The sequence below is a fragment of the Hibiscus syriacus genome, unplaced genomic scaffold, assembly GCF_006381635.1.
Source record: "Hibiscus syriacus cultivar Baekdansim isolate YM2019G1 unplaced genomic scaffold, ASM638163v2 tig00110946_pilon, whole genome shotgun sequence".
Classification (NCBI taxonomy): domain Eukaryota; kingdom Viridiplantae; phylum Streptophyta; class Magnoliopsida; order Malvales; family Malvaceae; genus Hibiscus; species Hibiscus syriacus.
In genome coordinates this window covers 66,733-80,720 of record NW_024062927.1, presented here as the reverse complement: position 1 = coordinate 80,720, position 13,988 = coordinate 66,733, and the positions used below count along the sequence as shown (strand labels likewise).

The window sequence follows — 13,988 nt, the reverse complement described above, 5'->3', positions numbered from 1 at the left end:
CCAGCTCTGCCTTCTGTCCAGCCCACCAAGATGGTAAGGCCTCTTCATCCTTAACCTCTATTGCTTGTTCTTGTACCTCCACGGTTCTAGTGTTTTTCATCTTTTTTGTTTTACCCAGCGTGTAGATTTGTTTGGGATCACTGACTTAGCTCTGATTACCAATTGTTAGGTTTGTACCTGAAATTTGTGAGAAAGGATTGTAGAAGAAGAAGAAAAGGTGGTTTTACAGAAAACGGATTCTTAATTTTCATTCATAATTCTCATTTTTTTCCATTACATTCTATATATTGCTCAGTTTGCTCAATTATTTAGTTACAGCTGTAAGATTCTTTTTAACAAAATAACTGTTCCTGTCCAGCTCAGCTATGGCCCGATTTCATCATTGTTTCTAACTTCCTTCAACCCAGATGTCCTCCTTAGCCCAGTTATCCTCCTTAGTCCAATTGCCCACGCTAGCATCAGATAAAGAGTCAGGTAATTTCGAATTCCCCAATTCATTTCTCAATTCCCCCATTCTCTCATCATCAATCCCTAATTCTTCACCCTTAATCCCTAATTCCCCTTCTAGGACCATGACAGGAAGATCCAGTCATGACTCACGAGTGGGGGTCGTATCGAGGCTCGTAGTCTTTCGGTTTCCGGACCAAACACACTATTGAAATGGTCACGCTATTTGTTCACTTTCATTTTGACGTAAATTTTGTGTTTTAAACTTATTTTTGATGAATTAAAATGTTTTGGGACCTTCATATTTTTACTATGATTAAATTTCGATAAGTTAACTTGATATTTCCGACATGATTTTTGACCAAATCGGATTAGGGGTATTATAAAATGATAAAATAAGGTGTGATTTTCATAAAAATCTCATTTGTTTGATTCAAACAATTATTAATATACATGTATAAACCTTATCTTCAATTACTCAAAAAAGATATATCGAAAAACTGTATTTAAACACTAATAAAAGTATTATGTTTAATTGATGTGGGATTTATTTCTTTGTATTACTCAGTTTAAACTTTCTTTTTGTTACTATTAGGTGAGTGTTCTTGATTTCTAGTTTGTTAAAGCCTTGGTAAACTTAGAATGGCTTAGTATATATGGATTATTTGAGATTAAACTTGAAACCTAATGTTAACCAAGATTAAAGCAATATCCCTTTCTAGTATACTACAGGCTTGGTCAGTTAATCTTGTATGCGATGTACGTGGTGATAATTTGAGCCGCAAACAAGTTGAGTTTGAGTATTGTTAAGTTCGATTTGACTCGAAAAATTCAAATCTGAGTTTGACTCAACTCGAAAGCCTGCGAGTTTAAAATTGTCAAACTCGACTCGAAATCAAAAATTGAAGTTTGATTTGAGTTTGAAAAAAACTGAATTTGAAAAATTCTCAAATTTAATTCGATTGAAACTCGAATTCGAACTCGAATCTCAACCTTCACCACTTAATTTTTATAATGACCCTCATATGTTCTGGTTGCTGCAATCAGACCCTCGACTGACCTGATTAACCCGATTGAGAGATCTAGTTATTAGTAAAGGTTTGCAATGAAATACTAGAAACTATTTACAAGGCAAAGGCATAGTAATAAAAATAGCATGAGATTCAATTTCAGGCAATGTTGTTAAACACATTTTGAAGGGGAATTGTGGTTTTAACAAAGGGAGGCAGCTCCTAGCAGGATTCTTTTGACAAAGTGCTGCAAACAATAAGCCCTTTCCAAGGGTACATTTTACCCCAAAAAAAGAAATTCAATAAAAAATATACTAGAAGAAAGAAGAGTTACCCATTTTAGCATTGAAGTCGGTTCCATCGTCCAACTATCTGCAGATTCCTGAATTTCCATTGTTTCAAGGGATGAGAGACTATAATAACTATAAACTTTGTGAATTCTTCATCTCGCTGTAAAAGAAAATATCATCTGTCTTAGCCGGTTTGTTCTTTTTTGCCATTTAACCGTGAGGGTGCTTTCCTATCGGAGAACAAAATTTGTAAATCCTTCTATTCTCATTAAAAAAATCCTAGGTTTCCCGTTTTCTTAGTTGTCGTGTACAGTAAACAAGCATCCGGGGTTTCTTATTTACATTCTCTTCTTCAATAACAGCTTGTCCGGCAGATTCTACCCTAATATTTGGTTTCCTTTCCTGAACTGTTTTGGTGATCACTTTCATTTCTTTCACCTGAGCTTCAGTTAATACCTGAAGAAGGTCGAATGGTGTAGCTGCAGGATCAAGCTCCAAGCAACCCTTAGGAGCATTTAAACCTTCTTGACCTGTGAGCAAATATGAAGGGACCTGGTGAGAAAATCGAAATAGCTCTTCTCTGGGAATCGTCTGCATTTTACTCTGTTCGGAATGCTTCCGAAACACTGTCTTGAACCCAGGCACCTTCACAAGTAGAGCAACAGCAACGCCCGTCTGCTCATGTAATCTTCGAGCACCTCAACCATCTCATATCTGTGTATCACTTCATCAGGTGTAAGCTCATTCCAATCAGTGGACCAGTTCCTATAGAGAGCCCAAACATCTCCCTTCCTCGGATATATTTGAACTGTTCCTTTCTGGCCTTTTGACCACTTCACCTTGTGCGAGAATGAATTGAGAGACCTATTAACTTCATATTTGCCTACCCAGAAAGCCCCACTAGTTTTGTAAAAGCTGGAATTAATCCAGTTTACCGGAGCCAGTTCGGCATTGCTTTTAGAATTAAGCAAACTCATCCGCAATCTGATAGGTTTTAATGATATCACACCATGAATCATCGCATAATAACGAGGCATCCCATCATCATCATCGTAAGCAGCCCAAACCTGGTTTTCGCCAAACGACTTTTCAGTACGATCCTGGTCAAAATCATGAAAATCGGGATCTGGAACATTCATGGACATTGGATCAGGTTCCTTCGTAGCAGGACAGATATGAGAATCAACAGTGTAAGAACTTTCGGGCCGAATACTAGACTTGATATCAGCATACTTCATGGTTTCGTGTGCACCAGATTTCATGCTTATAGCATTTTTCCTTTTCCTTCATCCTTATCATTGATCCCCCATCAAAAGCCTTTGGTTTATTCGAAGCAACTGATAGAGAAGCTAGTTTCCATGAATTTAGTTTCCTGCTGATTTCTCTCTTAGCCAATTCCATCAGAATATTCCGCATTTCCAGCTGTGAAGGCTGCTTTATGCTATTAGTTCTAGAGATTCCGGCAGTATTCTCAAGACCACTCTTTTGAAAACTAGAAACACTAACCCTTCATTTCCCATGGCTGAGTGATTTCCCATCTCGATTTCATCTGTGTGCCTCTTCTTAGGTTTTTGTTTCTTTGACACAAAACTAGAAACAGAAGCCGAGGACCCGGTACCTAAACCTGCATCAGTTTTCTGAGAAGGATGAAATTTCTTGTGCAAGTTTTCATCTCTAGTGATATCAGTCTGTAATTCGTTGTGTCTTAAAATTTCACTGGCTGAATGAGTAACACCAGTGGTGAAAGAAACTGGTGAAAATACATTTATGTTACTTCCCGATCTAGGGAACACTCCTTTTCGAGAAAGTTTTGTAGATAAACCAGAAAATCTTGCCTGTCCAGCATTATGAACCTGGCGAAATTTTTGTTGCTGCGTGAATTTGGAAAAAGAAGTATACTTACTACTGGCATTTATAGTCGGGGCTGGTGTCTCAACAGCAAAAAAGGGTGTGCGACAATTGATACAAGGAAGATTTAAGTTGACGTAAACCCTAGAGTACTCAAAATACATCTTACAGGCATTGCAGGTTGTCCAAAAGGTATCGTTTTTCACTGTGTGAGGAGCAGGCTTGGAATAAGTAGCACTGTTACAACCACTGGTGAAATATTCTTGTCGGAGAAATTATGGAAACCGTTACGACTAGTCGTTGCTGCTGACGAAGATTTCCCATGTGAAAGATTAGTATAACTGCCCCTCAATTTGCTTTTCTGGTCATAAGCGATTCTCTTTGCTTTATCAGACAACAAATTTCAAGCTTCAGATAGAATTTTGAAAGCCCCATCCACACCTACAGATTTATTTTTGTCGGGATGAAAAAAAGAGCCAGCTTCCTGTAATGTTTCCGAATTGTATCCTCATCAGCAAACGGTTGAACAGCAAGCACCCTGTACCAGTCGACTTCTCCATTGATTTTTTTATCTGCGGATATGTACTCATCGAGAGTTGCAAGCAACTGAGGAAGACCATCAAGCTCGGGATACAAGTTTGGAGCCTTCAAAGCAAATCTTTTGGCACCAACAGCATCCATCCCCGCAACAGCAAGCTCTTTAGCTCTAATGGCCTCATCTTTGTTACAATCCATTTTAGTTATGCAGATGACTCTCTGCCTGCGCTAACCGTTTTCTGTTTCTTTCTTCAGTTCATTATCTGATTTGTCATCGAATACGGTATCAGAACAAATTCTAACACTAAAAAACCTAAATCTAAGATTTTACATGCATCAGAAGACATCAAGTGTTGTGTAACCCAATATAAGGAAACTTCTTCAGCAGAACAGGAAAATAATAACACAATTTTGTTGATCTGCAAATTAACTGATAGCTACAAACATAAAACAATAATACCAATTAATTAATCAAACTCCATATATTCAAAAGACCCGTGACTGAGACTCTAGCGACTGAAATAACAAAAATGTGTGGTACAGTCATTCGCTTCAAAAACTCAATAAACTTGAACTTTACAGATTTGATAACAATATAATGCATACAAAGTGATAAAAATGTGTTTTCATTGCAAGTAACAAATACACACAAGAAGCAATAATGAGATTGACCAAATTACAAAATCATTTTGCCAAGGAATCTATTTGCTAAAATAGTAAAAACAATGCGTAGGAAGGTAATTAGAACTCCCAAAAGAAGCATACATCAGAGTTGGAATCAAACACATTAAGCATAATGCCTTTTATCCAAGAAACTACTGTAAAAGGGAAAAAGTGCGGGAAGGCCAGTTATTGAAAAGTCTATGAACTTGAGTACCGAACTTATGAAATAACTAAAACAGATTTGGAAGCAACACACTGCATAACTGAAACATCTAATAATGCACGGGATGGTCATTCACTGAAAGCTAAAGGAACTAAGAGTGCCAAAATTTTAACATGAGCAAAGTATGTTTGGAAATAACACATTGCAGAAAAAATGTAATTAAATGGAATTTATTAGTCGAAAGAATAAAAATTCATTCACTTTGGATCTAAACGAACTTTACCGAACTTTGAAACAATCAAATATATTTGGAGAAAACATGTTGAAGAAACTGTCCGTATCCAATAATTCTAACTCATATATAACAGAGAGGGAGGCCATTCATTTTACATCATGGCGTACTCTAGTGACTGAAATAACAAAAATGCGTGGTAAGGTCATTTGCTTCAAACTCAATAAACTTGAACTTTACAGATTTGAAAACAATACAAAGCATAAAAAGTGATAAAAGAAAGTGGTTTCATTGCAAGTAACAAATACAAACAAAAGCACTAATAAGATTGAACAAATTACAAAATCTCTTTTCAAGGAATCTATTTGCTAAAAAAGTAAAAATTCGTAGGAAGGTAATTCAAACTTCCAAAAGAAACATACACCAGAGTTGCAATCAAACACATTAAGCAAAATGCATTTTATCCAAGAAACTACAGTAAAAGAAAAAGAAGTGTGGGAAGGGCAAGGGCAGTTATTGAAAAGTCTATGAACTTGAGTATTGAACTCGTGAAATAACTAAAACAGATTTGGAAACAACACATTGCAGAAAAAGAAATGTAATTTACTGGGAATTTATTTGTCGAAAGTAGACAAACTCATTCATTTTGGATCTAAATGAACTTTACCGAACTTTTGAAACAATCAAAATATATCTGGAGAAAACATGTTTCAGAAAGTGTCCTTATCTGATAATTCTAACTCAAACAAGACAAAAATGTGTGGGAGGTCATTCATTTGACATCATGGCATACTCTAGTACCGAATCTTCAACAAGATCTTAATGGATTTCAAAACACATTGCAGTGAACGCAGTCACAATGCCATAAGGTTATGCACTGAGAATATCACAGAACATTAAAAAAAAACCTTGGAATTCATCAAGTTACAGATTCTAATGGCTTCATTTTTATCCCTCCATAGAATTCTTCAAGAAGCTAAACATATCATAATTCAGTTTCCCAAGGGTTTCGCCCCTTGGGAAACTGAATTCTCAGTAAACTTTTCAAGATTTCACTTCAAACAACAAAACCAAACACCATCAAAGATAAACCTAATCCACATTCAACGAATACAACAATTTAAATACCAAACCAACAAAATGTAAAATAAAAATTCAAGTTCATCGATAAGAACAATTCAAATTTCAACGGTGTTTGAGATTGCCAAAAAATACAACCAACAGTTCACGTATTTCACGTTCAAATTTCCCATAATTCAGTAATTATTGTCTGATAAAAACCCTAGAAATTCTCTATCAGGAGTACACAATCAATGGCTTTAAAAAGAATTCCTAAAGAGTTGCATGCTAAGCAAAACAAAAAGAGTATACTAAAACATGCAGAAAAGGGGAAAAGAAAATTACCCGTTTGACAGAGAATTCAATATGAGAGAAGGCATTGAAGAATTCCCAGTTTTAATTTTGATTTCGTTTTCTGCCGCTAAATAAAAATCCCCAAAACCTGAATTTGAGAATTTAAAAAAGAGTTTTTTCTTGATGTAGTAATATTATTTATAAAAATGGGAGTTTAAAATTAAAATGTATATATATATATATATATATATTATTTAAATGGACTTCCGATTATAAAATATTATTTTATTAATTTTATATTATTAAAATTTATAAAATGATTCTTCAATTATAAGGAGTTACTTTGTTGAGTCTCTCGACTATTAAAAGTTACAAAATGATCATTTGACTATTTATTATCTTTCAAACTCGTCATTTTCTCTTAAAAAATTAACGATCGTTTCAACTTGACATCAATATGTTTACTGAGATATGATTTTCATTTGAGATTATAAGATCAGATTTTTATTATATTTCAATCAGCAGGTTAATGTCCAGCTCAGATTACCGTTATTTTTTTAACGAAAAATGATGAGTTTTGAACATAAATAATCGGATAACTATTTTATAATTTTTAATAATAAAGAGACTCAACAAAATAATATTATATAGTCAGTTTACCATTTGTGTACTTTACCTTTACATATTGGTAAAATCTAACAATGGTCAATTTCTAACTCCAATAGACACGTTGACAGTTGTCTAAAAAGGGGAAGCAAAAAAAAATCAATTCTTTTGATATTTGATTAAGAGCAATCGTAGTTTAAATCACTTGTATTGTTATTATTTAATGTTCTTTTAATCGTTACCGCTATTATACATAACGAACATTAAGAAAGAGAATCAATTATCGATGACCCTCGTTCTCTTATGATCGCTTGCAGAAATATTAATAAGGAAAGCGCAACACGAAGCTTGTTTTTCAAATGATCTTCAAGTTTTTGTTATCAATCTTAATTTTATTAAGGTGTGATTCGATCGTTTAAACAGCATTGTTTTAAATAAAAAAAAATTAATTACAAATTTAATCACTCAACTATTCATGCAATTCAATTTAATCACCTAACACCTTTATAATTTATATCATTATTCGTTTACAGATCTGCTTGAAAAGAATAGTTCTGGGTTCTTGTAGAAGTTGTGGCTTTCCCTTGATCCTTCTTCCTCAAAGCTTTCATGGAGGAAGAAAGGCTATTGCCTTTCTCTTTAGCCTCATCAATGTCAATTTGCTATTGTCTACACTCTTCGCTACAGGAAGGAGTATCCATGTACAACAACAGCAACAAACTCAATCAGTAACCAAATCAAAATCCCAATTTAAAACCCCCAAATTTTTAAAAAAATGATTCATCAGATCTTTTTAAACACCAACTTGTACATGAAGATGTTTTTGTTCCCCTCAAGAGGCTTCCTGCAAAGGAAACAAGCATCCAAGAAATGGGGTTGGCGAATTTGAGAATCAAATCTTGGAGATGATCACGAAGAAGAAGAAGAAGATGATAGATTCCTCAAACTGGTTCTCCTTGTGTATCAAAGAGGTCTTCGGGGAAAAAAAAGAAAAAAAAGGTCTTTAAAAAAACCCATTTTGAATATGGGTGCCCGAATATCCAGCCTCCATTACTGCAATAGAATCCAAGCCTTGATCTTGTTCAAAGAAACAATGTCTTCCGAACGTCCAGACGAGTCTATTTTTGTATTCCTTTTTTTTTACGAAAAAAAGATTGATTTTTAAGGTTCTTCGTTGGTAGGTGGAAGATGGTGGGTGGGGGAAAAGCTCAAAGTTTTGCTTTTGCATGATTCGTGTTGAAGGTGGAGAGAGAGGATTTTAATAGGCTTGTTTTTGCTTGGTTTTGTCGAAATAGGAGGAGGAGGAAGAAGGAATATACGTGGAAGTATATGATTTAAAAAAAAATTGCCATATCACATATAGGATGAACCAATAACGATAAGGACTTAAATCGGGACCAATAATACTAAAGATTATTTATAATTAATTTTTATTTATGATCAAAATTGATCAGACATTAAATAAAGGAGATTGTTTACATAATTTAAAAAAATAATGAATAAAATTTAGTTATTAAATTAAAAGTTTTATATTTTTTAATGTGCCTTTCCCCCAGATTTGTTAACGTTATGCACCAGGACCGCTGAGATACAAATTTCTCCGTTTGATATTTTCTCTGCCACCAAACAGGAAACAAGGGAAAATCGAACTAATACAAAACACAAAAACCCTTCATTCAGAGAAATGGAAGAAAATCCCGTAGCAAGTACCACAACAACGCCAACAAACAGCAGCAACAAAATGACGCAGGAGCTGGCATCAGAGGGCCTAAAACATCTAGAAGAAACCATTGAAGCCGCTTTTCAGATCCTCTCTTCCATGAACGACGAGCTTTGCAACCCCGCTTTATGGTCCACACTCCTGTTACTAACACCGCCGCCCTAACGGCCCTTCTCTCTCCAACGGCGCCGTTTTAGGAAACGGTGATTCGTCCTGCGACGGTGGCCACCACTTGGAGATGGGTGGATCTGGAGGTAGTGCCAATGGCGCCCTCGATGAGGCTCGCCTTAGGTATAAGATCTCTGTCGCTGCTCTTCGCACTGTGCTCACCGCTATTCCCAATTCTCAAAGGTATTGTAACAAAGTTTAGGGTTTCTTTACAGCTCAATTTAGGAACTTTTTCATGGTTTGAAATAAACAGCGTTTCAAATTGTTAAGTAGGAATCTTGGGTTTGTTTAAAATTAAATATTTTTGCTACGTAGGAAGCCTTTGAAAGTTTGAATGTGGATTCAATTCTGCAATTTCTTTTTTATCTTTAAATAGGCAAAAGCATTTGAAACGGATTCAACTGCGAGTAGCCCTGCAGATGAAGCAGATATCGAGAAGTTGGAAGAGCAAGCCTCCAATCTCAGGAAGGTATTGCAGTGAAATTGTTCATGATTTTATGGTATTAAGCTATGCCTTTCACTATAATCGAGCCAAGCCAATCTCGAATAGTGATAAACTCAAGCTCAACTTAAAACACACAACTCAATATTGAGTTCGATCAAGTATCATCATTTTAAGTTTGAGCTCAGCTTGAGATATGAATGAACTAGTCAAGCTCCACTCAGTTGAGCTTGTTTACTCGACTCCCAGACTCAAGTTTAAGCTAAAATTAAGTTTTCGCTTGTTCAATTTTGAATATTTAAATACATAATAAAAAAAAAAAAAATTCAATTGCGCTCGCAAGTTATTCGAATCGGGTATTAGGATGCTTGAATTCGACTTGCTTGATAGCTCAAGCTGGACGGACTCGGGTCGATAATTTTTTTATAAGAGTAGGAGGCTCGGGTCGATAATTACCAAATAGAATCCGATTTTTCCCCTGCATCGAATTAAAGTTTCTTGTTACACCCTTCTTTCATATCCCTTTGAACAATTGTGGTAATGCCATTCACTCTCTAAAGGGAGCAAGATTTGGGCTCCTATGGTGTATATATATATATATATTCTTTTGGCTGTTTTCACTGTTTTAGGTCAAATTTGTTAGCGTAAAGCTATGATTTTATCTAGTTTAGAAAACATAGGAAAATTGTGGTCGTTTTAAGCTTTTCTAGTGAGTTTCAAATATGGTTTCTTTTTGCTTTTTGCATATATTTGTCTAGAGCTTAAACATCCATTTCTCTTTCCTGTCCACTTGCTTAGCCGTTCCCCTAAGTGGTTGTTTTGGAGAATAATACTCCAATACCCATATATCAGGGAAAATGTAGGTTTACGTTGAGGATGAATAAGCTGATCGTTTTCTTTCCAATGCTGCTGAATTTTGGATCTTAATCCATGAAGAACATAGTTTATTAATTTTCTGTACAAATGCAACTAATCTGGTAATGATTTATTTGTAGGAGCTCGCAAACAAGAATGAATACATAAAGCGTCTAATTGATCAACTACGGGAGCTTATCACGGATGTATCGACTTGGCAAAGTCCTTGTTCCATGTAAAGCTTGGACAATAATCGAGTTATCTTGGCTGCTGATGCTCTAGGAGGTAAACATGAACCCAGGTATCTGCATTGAGTGATGACATTATTGTCTTTACTTCAGTCATTCTATTTGATGTCGGTCTTAGGTTTATCTATATCTCTTTGATTGACGTTGAACTGCATTTTCTTGTTGTTAGTTATTGGAATTTGAAGGGCTGTGGTATGGCCAATAGGAAAGAAAAAGAGCCGTAAAGATTTCCTTTTCAATCCGTTACTACATGTATTACAGACAAGATTTTAGTTTAAGTTCAAAGTAGCTTGATTCATTTAACGATCACTTGATTCAAACGTGCGCGCACACGTATATATGGACAATTTTTTATTTGCAGGAGTTTGAGCTTCATTGCAGGTGACTGTATTCAGGCAATAAATGATGCGTTTCTCGTATGGAACCATTTGGCATGGTTTACTTGGATTAAAATTGCCTGTCTGAGTAGTTCGATATTTCTTGAGTGAAAGTAAAAAACAAGATGCTCTTCATAATCGATTTTTCATTATTAAGTACATCCCTACGTTATACTACTACCAAACACTATCAAACGTAAACTTGCATGGATGCCAAATCTGTATTGGGAAGATAGAGCTGATTCAGACACAGCTCTTCCACCAAAACACTGCAGCTTTATTTCATTTTCCTTGACAAATTTTAATTTGAGAACATACATTTCTAAAACCTGTAAGAAAATTTAGAGGGGGCAGGAGGTTTTGAGTTCAACCGGTTACAGATTTGAAGACCTCGTTGTAAGTGATGATCGCATATCTACAATGGCAGATTTGTCCGCTCCCAACTTGATGGCCTCTTTGCTCGCACATATAAACCGGGAAACGGCTCCCCTCGTGTACTCATGAGCTTCTTTCACTGTCATTTTCTTGCTCATCTCATTGGGGAAACTGCTCAAGAAATGGTCACCGTTAAGAACAGTTGCCAGCTGAACTATCTCACTCTGAAACTCAGAGAGACTGGCATCTTCTTTGGCTTCAGTTGTCCTCAGAGGTACCACATCTGGCAATGTCTCTGCAATAAAATTCAAAGGAAACAACTTCATCCATGGTCTTATTATTACATGTTTCTTAAGGTTTAACATATGTTTTTCACCAGTCTGGTGATTGAATAATGAAATAAAATACCAGGGCAATCAGTTCTGGGGGTGGTTAACTCCCCAACAACTCCATCAAAAGTGCCAGCCCAAGTATCTCTATGAGTTAAAAAATTGGAGAGATTGAACATTGTAAGGTATGGCTCATAAATATACCGATAAAGAGGACATGGGATGGAGCGGAGTTAGCGAAGCGAACATCAACTGTCCTTACAAAAGAAGTCTCGTAAAGGGGTTACGATTATGTGGGTTGGGGGTGCGGGGCTGCGCCCCGCGGTACGATATAAGGTTAATTTTGTAATTATGTATCAGGGTTTTTTATTATAAATAGAGATGTAACTTAAACCTATGAGAATAGAATAAAATTTTCTAGCGCCTCTTAGGCACCGAGAACGTAAGCACATTGTCGAACCTCGTTAAAATTCTTGTGTTTTTTCATTTACTTTACCCGATTTATCAACAAACATTTTCTTTATTGTTGCTGGGATTGATGAGTGCTCAAATTCTGAGTTTGGAGTTGGTTCCTTTGCTCCACTTATCACTACAACACAAATTCCAAGCATTAAACATGCAAGGTGGTGGTTAATATGCAATCCGACAGTCCGAGTTACCGGTGCCTTTCTTGATCCAAGAGAGACCATAATAGTCGGCACACGAACTCCGAGCCTATCAAACTTAAAGAACGAAGGAGCAGGGCCGGTGTTCCCATCCGGACTCGGGACATTCACAAACGGTGTCTTGACATGATCATAGAAACCACCATGTTCATCATAAGTAATCACCAAGAGTGTCTAATTACATTGAGGGCTCGCCCTCAACGACTCGTACACCTCTTTCACCAGCTTTTGACCGTTGGTGACATCGTGGGACGGATGGTCATCGTTTGCGGGCAATCGTTGAGATCGAAATACCTCGGCTCGATAACAGTCAAGCTCGGTAGTTTTCCATCTCTAGCATCTTTCTTGAACTTCAAATCGAATTGATGGAACTTGAAGACATGCTTCAACTTCCTTAGGTTCCTATAGAACAAAGTTGTGGGAATGTTTTGGAAGTAAATCCCAAAATCCTTACCATTTTCATGGAGTGATTCAAAGTTTTTTTTGAGGGTAGCCTTGAGCCAATTGTTTCTTAACATGACTGGTCGAGCCATGAGAAGTGGCTGAATACACAAACAGCCTATTGGGTTGAGTCGGACCGGGGATCGAGGAGAACCAACGATCAAACACTGCAAATTCTTTCACCAGTGAAGCATAAACCGGCACTGCCTCCGGTCGAAACCCTTTCATTACGGTCTCGGAGAGGTTCGGCGACATCGAAAGTGCTTGCTCGACGAAGCCTGACATGGAAGGGAATGTTGTTGAACCGAATATCTGTTGCTCAACAGCTTCAAACGAGTGACCCGGATCCGGATCCACGAACTCGGCATCATCGGTGAAACAAATGGATTGTGGGTTTGGGTTCTTTGTTGAAGTGGGATTGCATTCGTCCCCGGTTACGAAATTGATTGCTGGGTTTATAGATTTCTTCATCCACCCAACCATGTGATCAAAGGATCTGTTCTCCATCACCAGCACCACTATGGTCTTAATGAGGGACTATTGTTGGGCTACCAATTGTGAAAACACAGCGAGGAACAGCAAGAAGATGAAGTGGAATGAGATTCGTAGGCTGCTTTTGGATTCCGCCATTGAAGCTCTGAAGGTAAAAGGTCGGTCTTTTTGATTTTCTGGGTAAAAGGACTATCCTTCTGGGTTTTATAGTAGGTTTTCTAGGAATCCAACACCTCAAAAACTTAACCCATGATGAAAATAAAATTGACAAGTGGATCATCTCTTTGTAATTATTTGGTCAAATCATGGTTCTGATCCATCTACTTTGATTAAATTTGGAATTTAGTCCTTATAGTTTAATTTGACATAATTTAGTATCAATTTTCATAATTTTATTAATTAGTCCGTATAAATAAAATGGTTTACTATTCCGATTAAAATATTAACATCGATTTTTTACTTTAAAAAAACTCCTTTCAACTTATCATGTTAATATAGATTAATATTCGAACCCACGTTCAAATTCACATCTTTTAATTATTGGTATAAAATTAAATCGAGTTGAATTAAGAGGGGTCAAATTCATCATTTTCTTAAAAAGTTTTAGATTACGATTATGACAAAGATTCTCTATGTTTTTACTCAAAGAAGTTACTCATCCATTAACTAGTGTAATGTATCCAACGACAAGTTATTATCCATTAATCAATGCATTGTTAACTAACAA

At 36.2% G+C, this 13,988-nt stretch overlaps 3 pseudogenes; 1 reads left to right on the top strand and 2 right to left on the bottom strand.

The window, feature by feature from the left end:
• Nucleotides 1-1,996: 1,996 nt before the first annotated feature.
• On the bottom strand, nucleotides 1,997-4,330 carry LOC120148042 (annotated as a pseudogene).
• A 4,397-nt stretch (nucleotides 4,331-8,727) lies between these two features.
• LOC120148028 lies at nucleotides 8,728-9,309 on the top strand (annotated as a pseudogene).
• A 1,909-nt stretch (nucleotides 9,310-11,218) lies between these two features.
• On the bottom strand, nucleotides 11,219-13,417 carry LOC120148030 (annotated as a pseudogene).
• Nucleotides 13,418-13,988: the final 571 nt, after the last annotated feature.